Consider the following 12998-nt stretch of genomic DNA (forward strand, 5'->3'; position numbering starts at 1 on the left):
GCAGGCACATTTTTCCAGTCGGTGGTGGTGCGCCGAGATTTCGAAGTGGAACTTGAACCTGAGGGCCGACATGGTTCAAAAGCTAATCATTTCTTCAGAACATACTAATGGGTAGTCATGTGAATGTGAACTTCCTATCTCTAGTCTTTCAAGGTGTTCTGGTTTTTATGAACATGAGAGTAATATTCGTATTATTGTGAAAGAGACTTTAAGCTATTCGAAAATAGTAGACTGTGCCGGCGCTGGTTTTAACCCTCTCCCTTCCTATCATCGTACATCACGTCATTAATTTCATTTCATTAACTCCTCCTATTAGGTTGACGTCAGGAAGGGAATCCGGTCTTAAAAGCTCACTACGAAGATTCATCTCACTTCATACCCGACCCCGTAGAGGAACGGAACAAATTTGGACAAAGAGTAGAGATGGCTGCAAAATAACGTAGCAGTTACTTTGTCACAGTTACATGTTTGTCACTGTTACAAATGTAACTAGGACAAAAATAACCGGTTATGGAGTAACGACAACAGAATAACGTACTAGTGAAAACAGTAACTGAGAAGTGGTAACAGTCACTAGTAGCAGCTTACAGACACAGAATGTGACCTTCAGAGTTCAGATAGTTCGCATGTCTTCCAACTGACAGCGCTTTTGCAGGATGTAAGTCAAATACACTATAGTGTATAATATACGTAAGTTGCTGCTGTCATCTGGTAACTGTGTAAACTGTTATAACATATTCAACTTCTCACGGGTAATCGTCGACTTAGACATCGCACAGGGCTACCTACATTACAATATTATTATCAAATTCACCCGTATAATTTTTCTTGCACCATAAATAAATTTACAAGTTGCTTTACGTCGCATCGACACAGATAGGTCTTACGGCGACGATGGGACAGGAAAGGGCTAGGAGTGGGAAGGAAGTAACCGTGGCCTTAATTAAGGTACAGCCACAGCATTTACCTGATGTGGAAATGGGAAACCACGGAAAACCATCTTCAGGGCCGTCGACAGTGGGGTTCGAACCCGCTATCTTCCGAATACTGGATACTGGCCGCACTTAAGCGACTGCAGCTATCGAGCTCGGTCATAAATAAATTAGTATGCTAACTTTCTATATTGATATTATAGATAACATATTATAGTAATAGATCCTCTTGTAGCGGTTTGTGTCGAGGTTTGGCGGACAGATCATCATGTTTTCTTGTTTTCTATATTTGATCGGGGCATTGTCAAACTCATTCCTCTAGATTTAAGAAAAAGACGCTATGTTGTCTTCTCGTTTCATCCGTTGTCTGCCTCTCGTTAACTTTATAGCAAATAGGATTGCGTGTTTTGCTGCACCGACTTTCAAAAGTGTAGTGATGCGTGCGCTCATATGCGAGTGAATGAACGGGACTTCGCAACACAGCTGTAACGAGACAAGCTTGAAGCCATGACTAGGCTGTGACCAATAAAATTTGAGTAACGTTGGACGTTATTTTTAACTGTTACTTTTCACAGTTACTTTATTGTAGCAGTGACATGTGGAGCAGTTACACAAAAATAAACCGTTTGTCACACCTTGTAACAGTTCAAATCTCGCTACAAGGTAATATCTGCATTTTCATTATTATTGTTTTTATCTAGCCTATAAGATTACTATTATTGTATTATTGTTATTATTGTTCAATTCAATTCTGCAATGCTTGTCGATTGCGTGTTTGTAGTCAAATTGTTACGTATGTGTGTGTGGGTAGTTTAACACTATAGACATGTACAGTAAGAGTTGCTGTATAGGCCTATCAGATATGGATATGATTTGTAATACATTTTGACATTACAACGCACATGTTGCAATACTGCTAGCGTAACTGCCGAGTCATCGTTCCGTCATTGTGTGCATTTAGCGGTGAGATCACTTTGCTGGAGATACCTAGGGTGCCCCAGGTGGTTTCACCATTGTATGTAACATTTGGAGCCGGGTGGGACTATATCATAGTTATTTCTGGAGATTGCGTATAAAATCTGGCCCATATATTTTAGTGTCAGTCATTAGTCACCGGGAGAGTGAGGCCACAGTTGGTCGGTCAGTCAAATGGATAGTGAACAGTGAGTGAGTCAATTGGATGAGAGACCGCAGCCGGTCAGTTAGTTGTGTTGGAAGGAAAGACTTGCCATGAAGTCATATGAACGGAGAGACTTGCCAATAAGTCGTATGGATGGAGACACTTACCAGGAAGTGTTGTACTGAGATGACAGTAGTCAGTCATCTTGATGGGGAAGCAGCAGTCACATGGAGACTTAGTTGTCAGTGAAACAAAAAGGATACATCACCAAATTAAGCTTGATACATCTACAGCAAACACCAACTCAAAGGAATACGTCGTAATAACACTCAAAGTGTTGAAGGTACACTCAAGTGAACCAGTGAGGGATAAATTTCTTGGATAAATTGTTGAATGTCCGGTCAAGAAGAATTCAAATTTAATGCCGAGTTTTTTGTAGTTGTAATGTCATAATTTTATATTCTCGTCTGTTTTATCGCCGCAGTTCTTACTATTTTTATTGAAATTGTTTCAAGAATATATTTTGTTCAATCAAATTAATTTATCGTTTTATTTCAATGGTAGACTTAGATAACCTCAAATTTAATGGAGAAACAAAACTACAATCTCCTTTTCCCAGAACCTATATGGTATGTCGTCAAAAGTAAGCTTATTACCCCACACCCTAGAGATATTCAAGAATCTCATTCTCTTATTTCTGCACTGAGTTGTAGCTGGCGCCCATCAAATAACGTATGTGTAAGTAATCAGGTAAGAACTAAGTGTGAGTACATGGTCCGACGATTGAGTATTTTAATTAATGAATATTAATTTTCATATTTTTCATTTCAATTCAGATTTATATGTTTTTAAAGTAAGTAAACGAGTCAAGGGACCTTTTACAACCTCTAACATAGTGTATGTACCTTTTTGATTAGAACATCCAGTGGAGTGCCTGCTGGTACCAAAATCTTATTTTTACTTCTCCCCCCTAATTTTGGCCATAATTTCAGTAGCGTCCCTTATTAATAAAGACCTCGAATGTTATCCCTCCAGTCCGAGTTCTTTCCTGTTCCAGCTTCGGTCAATAATCTACCTGTGTTGTGCGACGTTATTATACAGACAGTGAAAATAAAACAAAATTATTTGTTGCGAGATAAGCTATTTAAAAAAGAGCAGTATACTTATCTCAGTTATGATCAATGACCGCGCTATAGCATCCCTGACCCGTCACTCATTCGACATGTCCAGTATCGTGCACATTACTGCCCCACGTGAAACTCCGATCTGTTTTGCATTCCGTGTGTCGGCCACGTAATATGACAAGAAAATTTCCATGTTCATGGTAAATAAAAAGGTCACGAACGGCAACGCCTTGTCGACGGGAGTGAAATAAAGGGAGCCGCCACAAAGAAAAGAAAATACACTGCAGTGCTGGAAACAAATCAAGTAGAAACAGTCTTTGTTCAAGGTTTTTGTATGATCGAACACTATTTATCACGTGAATGAAACGTTTAAAAGTGAGCTGGAGAAAAAGTCATTGAACAGAGAATAAAGTGTTTCTACCGAATAATTGGATATATCAGAATCCTCAAATTGCATCAAATAAAAATAAATCACCGGGCGAGTTGGCCGTGCGGTTAGGGGCACGCGTCTGTCAGCTTGCATCCGGGAAATAGTGGGTTAGAACCCCACTGTCGGCAGCCCTGAAGATGTTTTTCCGTGGTTTCGTATTTTCACATAATGAAAGCCACGGCCGCTTCGTTCCCACTCCTAGGCCTTTCCTGTCCCATTGTCGCCATAAGACCTATCTGTGTCGGTGCGACATAAAGCAAATAGCAAAAAAAAAAAAAAATTAAAAAAATTAAAAAATAAATGTTCGTCCAACCCTTGTCCCGTTTCTATACGGGGTCGGGTATGAGGTGAGATGAATCTGTCGTGGCGGGTTTTTATGACCGGATGCCTTTCCTGACGTCAGCGTCATCAGAGATAAAATTATTGGCGTGATATACTGTACAATAGTAAGAAGGGATAGGATGAAACCCGATGCCGGCACATAGCGTATTCCTGTCGAATAGCACCAAGGGGTCTGCTCAAGGCCTAACCATCAACAGGGTCATATGCCCTCACTCCATATGAGCAGTGCGGAGAGGTTTGGAAATTAATCCAGGCTTTTGACACGCAGTCTAGTGATTATAAATTGTATACCACCACCTCCCCTATCCTGCCAGCCAACATTCTGGTGGTGAAAATTTTTCGACCAACTGGACTCGAACAGGCTAACCACGGTGTCAGACCGTTTAGACCTAAGAGCCTTAACGATCACGGCCGCAAGGTGGCTAATCATGAAATATATATTGTGCCCTTGTAATTATGGGTTCAATATATATGGTCGAAATCAGTTATAACAACTCGGAAAGGACCGCCAATTAACGGTCGTTATAACCGATAGTAGCAAAATCGGTTTTTCGTTGGTGTTACTAAAAATGTCATATCTGCAAGTTTTAGGCTGCATACTTACCTGATTAATTAACAGAAATAAATGAAATCTTCAAAAAACGTAACTGAAACAAGTACGATTCAGTATTTGTAGACCATGATGGCAGATATCGGAAGAAGTATCCAGACAGCAACCATCAGGAAAGGTCTGCTTCTCTCTCTCTCACCGTACCTTCTTAATGTATTCATTGAAGACGCCATACATACGTTTAAGGCAAATACCAAAGGAGTGAACGTAACTGGGCACCATATCCATTGCATTCGATTTGCAGATGACATAGCAATTGTAGGAGACACCGAGAAAGAGTTCTCCAAGATGCTGAATGTATTGTTATCAGTCATCAGCATTGTCAGATAGACGCTTAAACTTATAGTACTTATTTCAGTTACGTTTTTTGAAGATTAATCACGAAATAAACATTAAAATTAAACTACGAATTAAGTACCCGTTATTTGTACAGATTTAATAGCAAGTGGTTAAATTAAGTATACGTGTGTCTTATAACACGCTCTTGTAGACCATACATAAATACGCAGAGTACAGATGCCACGCCAGGATATTTGTGGCCTTGAAGGTGTTATCAATATTACCACTACATTTCTTCACAGCCCTCCTTTGTTGCGGTATCTATCGAGGTGGATGCCAGCCAGTGCATACCGGAGTCATTTCTGAACGTCGGTGAGTTGATGTGGAAAAATTGGATGCAATTTTCTTCATGTTAAGACATTTCGTCAGTATGTTCCATAACGTTTGATGACTGCGTCCAACATCTGCGGATAATTCCTGGACAGTCCATCGATAGTCTATGGAAATGAAACCACTCGCGATGTCAACCTGATCTAGAAGAATGGGCGGCCGACCTGTACGGGACAAATCCGCAGTCTTATTCCGATCCTTATGAAACGCCTTGACCCATCGTGCAACCGTCATGTACGGTACTGAATTCTCGCCACAGGTTTCACGTAATCCTCGATAACATGCTCATGAATTTCTGCCACGGGCAACCTCGATTTTAATCCAAGAACGCTGATCAACTTTTGAAAACATGCCTTAGAGCGGTGAAATCGACACTCTTCACTTCAACGCCACACAGCAACAAAATTACCAACTGGATGCTCGTCAAATGCACACTTCAAATCGACAATAGAGCCACCTGACCGCTCCCACACAGTATTCTATTTGCGCATGCCCGATCTCCTGCGAGTGTTTGGACGACGTTGTCACTAATTTATTTACATCCCTCCTATTTTTATATGTTATGCTATTCATGTATTCAACGTTAATTGTACGGCAGGGACACGTGCCCGGAACTTTTCCAGTTAAAATAAACCATCTATCTATCTACACAGTTCAAAAAATTAGGGAAACATGTTTTTGAACGTATGCCATGCTCCACAAAATAATACCTCACACCCAGGTATATTACCAACTAAACCTTTATTCTTTACCGTTGAAGTATACAAAAGAACATCGATGGATCGCGTTCATTTTCAGAACACGAACGGAAATGTCAATATAGGGGCGAAAACAAAATGATAATAGTCTTCCAGGGTGAATTTTCATCACAGTTGAGAGCTTCAGTATGGCATATGTCCTCCACAAGCATTTATCACAGCTTGGCAGTTTCTTCTTTTTCTTCGTCTTTTCTTCATGGGGTTTTTAGTTCCTAATTAACATCGACCTCTAAGATCTTTAGCTACCATGTTTTTCCTTCATTCCCACTAGATATAGCCTACCTGCTCCCTTCACAAAGCTGCATGTTGTTCTTATTGGGTCTGTTTGGATTTTTTATACCTCTTCACCTGGTAGTCCTAGAGTGGAGAGTCTGATTTTACCCAGCGCCTCACATTCGAAAAGTATTGTTCAGCTGATTCCTCTGCTTCATTGCATTTCCTACATATATTTTATCTTATTACTCCAATTCTATGTAGGTGTTTTTCAGATGGCAGTGTCCTGTCAACAGTCCTACTACCTATATTATATTTTCTCTGCTGAGTTTCAACAGTTCTTTAGTATGCTCCTTAATGGTCCTTTTATCAGTTCCTTTGCAAGCCTGCATCCTGGAGTATTTTTTCAGTTCTACCTTGGCACCTACTTGGCATGTTCTGTACAAGTCGACGGAGGTCACGTTGCGGTATCAGGTCCCATTGTTCAATGAGAGCCTGTTCTAGGTCTTGGAGAGTCTGTGGTGGAACAGGACGCCCACGAACACTTCTGTCAAGCCTATCCAACACATGCTCGATGAAATTAAGATCGGGACTCACTGCTGGCCATTCCATCTCTTTAATGTCCAGTTCTCGCAAGACAGCTCTGGTGATGCGCGTTATATGAGCCTTGGCATTGTCGTGCATGAGTAGTAATTCAGTGCCAACACCGTATGCAGCGACCAACGGGTGTAGCAGTATCTGCTCGACGTAGCCCGCAGCGGTAAGACGACAAGATCCGTACGGCCATCGATACTGATCCCACTCCAAACCATCACAGAACCATGTCCGAATCGGTCGCCTTCCTGGACAACATTTCGCATGTTCTGCTCACCACGGCGTCTCCATACATGTTGACGTCCATCACGCTGTGTCAGGGGAAATCTGTACTCGTCTGTGAACAATACAGGTCTCCATTGGCGAACTTGCCAGTTGACGTGGGTACAGGCAAACAGACGGTGAGCTGCGGGATGTTGCTGCGTTAAACGGGGCACTCGAACAGGACGTCTGGGTCGTAAGGATACTTCTCTTAACCTGTTTCCTTACTGTCTGGTCAGACACCGTGACTCCATTGACCTTGCTGAAGTCTTGTTGCAGTTCTCTGGCAGTTGTTGAACAACACCGCAACGCACAGATGGTCAGATATCGGTCATCCTGTGGGGGTGTCATGCGTCCGCGACATTGTCCAACCCTCCTTGTGAACAGGTCTGTCTCATTGTAGCGATTCCACAAGCGTTGAATAACTGACGGTGAGACTTGAGATCCACAGCAAAACGACGAAAAGTCCATCCTTCCTGGATCAACGTGACGGCCCTTGCGACTTTAACCTCGTTAAGATGTCTCATGGGTTGTGCTGGTTGACGTACAACGTGCTCAAATGACAGCAATAGTCTATGTACCTCACAACGACACACAGATGCACCGTTATTCACTTTGCTTTGAGGGGTCAAGTGACAGTTTAACGCATGGCTACGCCTACAGATGAAGTATAACTTCGATTTGACATACGTTGAGTAGCTAAGGTCTCAAGGTATGCTATACGACCATTGGAACCCAACCCCACCTGCCAAATTAACGTTCGCATATCAGACGTTAAAAAAAAATGTTCCCCTATTTTTTCAGCTATCTATCTATCTATCTATCTATCTATCTATCTATCTATCTATCTATCTATCTATCTATCTATCCATCTATCTATCTATCTATCTATCTATCTATCTATCTATCTATCTATCTATCTATCTATCTACGTGCTTTACATTCCTCTACCATTTCGAACGGTCTTTCATTAATATCTGGTAATCTCATCAAGCGCTTGCATGAGCATATACATTTCTTCTCCAATGAACAATGACGTCCACCTACTACAGTACAGGGTGTGGGCTGCCCCCAAGTTTGGGTGATAGGTTACTGGTACAGTATCGTGTTGGTGCATGGGTGGATGAGAACAATACCAGATGAGGTGCACTAGATCAACTATAAATATACGTGGGATGTGTGATTAGAGAATTGTTTAAAAAAATACTCACCAGGTCTGTATGCAGGATTTCACTCTACGGAGTGTGGTAGATTCAATACGGGATGGGTATAGAACGTACTAACGCATGCGTTAATAGGAATGGAAAAATAATACTTGTGGATACAATAATGTATTGGTTTGATATTTGCCCTTTCCTCCGCTCTTGTTGTTAGACCTAGCATACATAACTCCCTTTGCAAAATCAACAGCTTCATTTCAGTGGTGTTTCGTGTCAGTATTCAACTGCTTGCTACAATTTTGAACAAACGATAAATAAACCCACAAAAAGACTCACTCAATGGAGATAAATGAAATCCATACGGCATTGTTTTCTCCTGCAGAAAATGTCAATGATTTTAAAGTTGAACCCCTCAATGCTGGTAACAAACTATGAAACTTTAACGAGCATTGAACCCTGGTCTTCGATTTTTTAAATTTGAGTTATGATGCTCACATAACCACTAGCTACACATTTCATTCCTGGCTGAAACCCGAAAGGCGACGGAAATTCCACATACTTACGTTGATATATCGAACTCAGAAGGAAAATCTACCCAAATACATTTCTTCAAAAATCCGTTTATTATCCTAATTCCATAATTGTTATACAAGATCTGGCCCTTCCCTCGCTGTTCCCGTCAACCACTCTTCAATGTTTAATAGATCCTTCGTTGTGGCTGGGTCACGACTTTGGAATTCACTCCCAGCTGCAGTCAGAAACTCAAACTCAATATCAAAATTTAAGACTGCAAAGAGATAACCTGTTGAATACCACTGATTGTTTCATGTATATGGTGACGTACGATAGGTTGTGTGATTGTGGTTCTTCTTCTTCTTCATCATCTTCTTCTTATCATCACAATTATAGTGTAAATTTCATTGATCTGTCTCAGTCTCAACCTTGGCTTTGACAACATGAAATACACCGAGGTATAAGTAATGCTAGTAATGCCATTCCTTATGCAGCCAGGCCCTGCTATGAATGGTATGAAAATATCGCTCACAGGGTCGGTTGGTGCTTGATTTTCAGTGGGCTTGGTAGACTGATATGTAATAGCAACTTCCGGCTCGGTGAGGAAAGCAACGGGAAACTACCTCACTCCTCATTTCCCTAGTATGCCTCATCGGCGACGCCTAGGCTATCTATTACCGGTGTTGGTGGAGCTGTGGAGGATCAAACCAGCCTTCGGGCTGAATATTCAACATAGATACATAGTGTATATTATTATTATTATTATTATTATTATTATTATTATTATTATTATTATTATGATTATTATTATTATTGTACCGGGCGGTACACCTCCACGCCGCTAATTCAAACATTGCGCCAGTTGAAACTCCTCTACTGGAGGAAGCCTGAACTTTAACAACCATGTTAATTCTAAAGTTTCTCAGAAGATGTCGCTATTGTAAATTTTGAAATTTTCTGAACTGTGTCTTTTTCGATTTATATTTGTTTGCTCTGTAGTCAGAAGTGTGAACATTCTCTTCTAGATGGCACTAATTAAGAGCTACAATTGTGCACCCTAGTGCGAAGTGAAGGAACTTTTTTTGAAGAAATTTTGTAATCATAAGTTTGTTCTTTGTTAAATTTCTTTCAGTTATTTTTTGGGCTGGCAGTATAACCCTTCTCTTTCCGCTTGTTTTGAATTTAGCCAATCCTGAATTTCTCTAATTAAATTTTGACCAATAACGTATGTCTTCTCCGATATGGAGATGTTGCTTTAAGCTAACCAATAAAATTGAGGGGGGTGTGGGTTCTCATTCTTGAAAGGTCTCGAATGTTCCACGAGGGTATTTAAACTGCTGATTTTCTGGTCTCCGGGCCACCACAGTAACATCTATCCTAGTGTGATTATGTAGCAGGGGGCGGGAAGCGCTTCTTTCTTCGGGCAGCAGTTCATCCATCAGGTAATGGCCTTTTAATAACTTCTTTGCTCGCTAGCTCAGCAGTTTAACCCTCGGGGCAGGTTCGAAACTTTTATCATGTAACTTTCCTTTAAAATGTAAAAGACACTTGGTATAAATTCTGTCTCTTTAACTACAAATTGGGATAGAGAGTGCCTAACCCTCTCGAGCTCCCACTCATATTGTTTTGAGGTGACTATGTTTTCATAACAGTTTCCCTTCTCTTCCTAATGTAATAAAGTTTTCCTATCGTGTCACCTCCGTAGTATGGGATTAGCCCTTGCATAAGCGGCCTAGTGCCAAATAGGTTTTAAAAAGGTGTATAAGGAGTGCAAGTTACGCCTCCACTCAAGTTGGTATTTTTGGGGCCACGTAATTGTCCTGTTTCTTTACTGAATAGGCCTCAGTAGGTTGGGTATTTTTACCCCTGTTCTTGTGTGCCTGGAGGGCAGCTTGAATGTTGAGTTTGGTGTGGCCTTTGAATAGGCTTGAACTTTGTGAGCAGGTTGCCCTTTCTTAAATTTGGTTTCTGTGTGCCTCGAGCCGGCTTAACTGGGTAATTGGGAGCTAGTGCTCCTTGGCATGATTGGGGTTTTCTGCCCCTTTGTTGAACCTTGTTCATATGTAAAGTTGGGCTCATTGCTCAAGGATTGCGTGTCTGGGGGCTCGAAGCCCAAATCCATTAACAAATTGCAATTGTACATTCTTAATTTGTTGATATGCTACTGAGTACCTGTCATTCTTGTTATTTCTTGATCTTGAAAAGAAAATATAAACTTTATTAAATTTTAAATTAACTTTAATTTCGTAAGTTAAGACATATTCATCTCAGCACCTTCTTTCACCTCTGCTGTTCCACAGATACCTCGGAACAATTATTATTATTATTATCATCATCGTGTAAATGTTTAGCTTCTTACTCATGTGCATAGATCACTTTTATGGCCATACTTATATTTACTTTATTACGTATTGTGTTATCTTTATGCATTGCTTATATTTTTAGTGTGTATCTTACTTTTTCATTATGACCTTGTTCCTTTCTTTTTATCTTTACGTTCCGGATTTATTTTATTTTATTCTATTTTATTTGCTTTCGTTTTTCATTATACGTCGTCCAAATCTGTAATTTTTAGCTTATCTTAGATTTTATAATAGAATAGTACATTTCTTTTACATATATATTATCTTTAAATTATGTGGTTAAGTGGAAGAGAGGGCCTTGAGCCCTAACTTGACGATTGCTAAAGTCAATAAATAAATAAATAAATAAATAAATAAATAAATAAATAAATAAATAAATAAATAAATAAATAAATAAATAAATAAATAAATAAATAAATATTCTTTTGAAATGAATTCATTCGTTGGTATCACATTCTATTTCGGAAAAAGGTCGTGGTTCTGTTGAGGGAGAAAAATGTAGTGTCAAATTTCCCTCTGGGAAAGTCAAATGGTCATAAATACGTCGTTGAAAATGAAATGTCGTATGGCTTTTAGTACCGGGATATCCCAGGACGGGTTCGGCTCGCCAGGTGTAGGTCTTTCTGTTTGACTCCCGTAGGCGACCTGCGCGTCATGATGGGGGGATGAAATGATGATGAAGACAACACATACACCCAGCCCCCGTGCCACTGGAATTAACCAATTAAGGTTAAAATCCCCGACCCGGCCGGGAATCGAACCCGGTACCCTCTGAACCGAAGGCCAGTACGCTGACCGTTCAGCCAACGAGTCAAGCAATACGTCGTTTAATAAACGCAACTAAAATTGTAAACAATTAATTTATTTGCATCCAACGGAACGTTTTCTAGAGACATCTATATGTAATGTGTAGTGGACAAGTGTAGGATTCACTGCAGCTAAAGGGGGAAAGTGATTTAGGGCCTATGGAAGTACTAGGACTGAAATAATCAATTCACTAGAGCATGTTTTCCAAAATGTTTGTCTTTGAGGCCCCCAGAGCATGTCCAAGGACCTGTTAGCCACAGAACATTATGCTGCAATCAGTAAACAAATAAACAGAATTTTGATTTTATTCATATACTTTAGGACTAATAATGAGCCTATTCGTAGTTCTGGAGAAAATATATGACGGGGTACCAAGGGAAAAAATATTCACCATACTGGGGGACTATGGGATTAAGGGTAGATTGTTAAAATCAATCAAATGCATTTATGTTGACAATTGGGCTTCAGTGAGAATTGATGGCAGAATGAGCTCTTCGTTCAAGGTACTTACGGGGGTGAGGCAAGGTTGTAATACTTCACCTTTGCTGTGCGTAGTTTACATGGATCATCTGCTGAAAGATATAAAATGGCAGGGAGGGATTCAGTTAGGTGGAAATGTAGTAAGCAGTCTGGCCTATGCTGACGACTTGGTCTTAATGGCAGATTGTGCCGAAAGCCTGCAGTCTAATATCTTGCAACTTGAAAATATGTGCAATGAGTATGGTATGAAAATTAGCCTTTCGAAGACTAAATCCAAGAGAAGTGAATGTCAGATTGGTGAAAAAAAGCTAGAACAGGTAGATAATTTCAAGTATGTAGGATGTGTGTTCTCCCAGAATGGTAATATAGTAAGTGAGATTGAGTCAAGGTGCAGTAAAGCTAATGCAGTGAGCTCGCAGTTGCGATCAACAGTGTTCTGTAAGAAGGAAGTCAGCTCCCAGATGAAACTATCTTTACATCGGTCTGTTTTCAGACCAAGTTTGCTTTACGGGAGCGAAAGCTGGGTGGACTCAGGATATCTTATCCATAAGTTAGAAGCAACAGAAATGAAAGTAGCGAGAATGATTGCTTGTACAAACAAGTGGAAAGAATGGCAGGAGTG

The sequence above is a fragment of the Anabrus simplex genome, chromosome 9 (assembly GCF_040414725.1).
Source record: "Anabrus simplex isolate iqAnaSimp1 chromosome 9, ASM4041472v1, whole genome shotgun sequence".
Lineage (NCBI taxonomy): Eukaryota > Metazoa > Arthropoda > Insecta > Orthoptera > Tettigoniidae > Anabrus > Anabrus simplex.